The sequence below is a fragment of the Carassius gibelio genome, chromosome B16, assembly GCF_023724105.1.
Source record: "Carassius gibelio isolate Cgi1373 ecotype wild population from Czech Republic chromosome B16, carGib1.2-hapl.c, whole genome shotgun sequence".
In the NCBI taxonomy this organism is placed as follows: Eukaryota; Metazoa; Chordata; class Actinopteri; order Cypriniformes; family Cyprinidae; genus Carassius; species Carassius gibelio.
The window spans coordinates 15,142,158-15,142,885 of NC_068411.1; positions in this window are offsets into that span (position 1 = coordinate 15,142,158).

The window sequence follows — 728 nt, forward strand, 5'->3', positions numbered from 1 at the left end:
TCACTTTTGGAGGACTGTCTATAGGTTTTTAATTGTACCCACCCACGAACATCCACTCATTTCGGTCCCGACCGACAATTAATAAACCTGCACGAGCAGATCCTGTTTTATCCCCCCCAACCCACGCACTCGTAAACATAAAAAGTGAAAGAACAGCCCGCTAGTCTGACAGGCACTATTAAAGGGCTATATATACAAGCAGACCTCTGGCTTGAGTGTCAACCTACAGCTCCAATTTCCCTATTCCTGCAGCCTACAGATTCACCACATTAAATGGGCCAGTAATAAGCTCGCTGTGGGACATGTTGAGACAGTTGCTCCAGGAACATGCTCACCACCTGTCATTTCTGTGGTTTAAGGAGATCAAGATTGTTACGCACAGGATGGAGGATTTAGTTAGACTGGACGAAAGACACACAGATTACTGAGGCTCAGACCTTTCCTCACTTCCCAAATGTACCGGCACTGCATTCACAAACACTCGGGTGGGAGGGGAGGAACGGGACGGCAGACGCAGCTCCACCCAAACCCTCAGACACCCAAGAGCCGTCAACATTGGGAGAGAACATCGAGGGGGGACATAGTTGACATTCTAGGATAATATTTCTCATCCACATCAACGTGATTTGCTTAGATGAGCAATGTGCTAATTTTAGAAAGAGAGCAAGCGACAAAAGAGAAGGATTGAGATTAAGAAAGCAGCGAGGGAAGGAGTACAGGAGACTGTC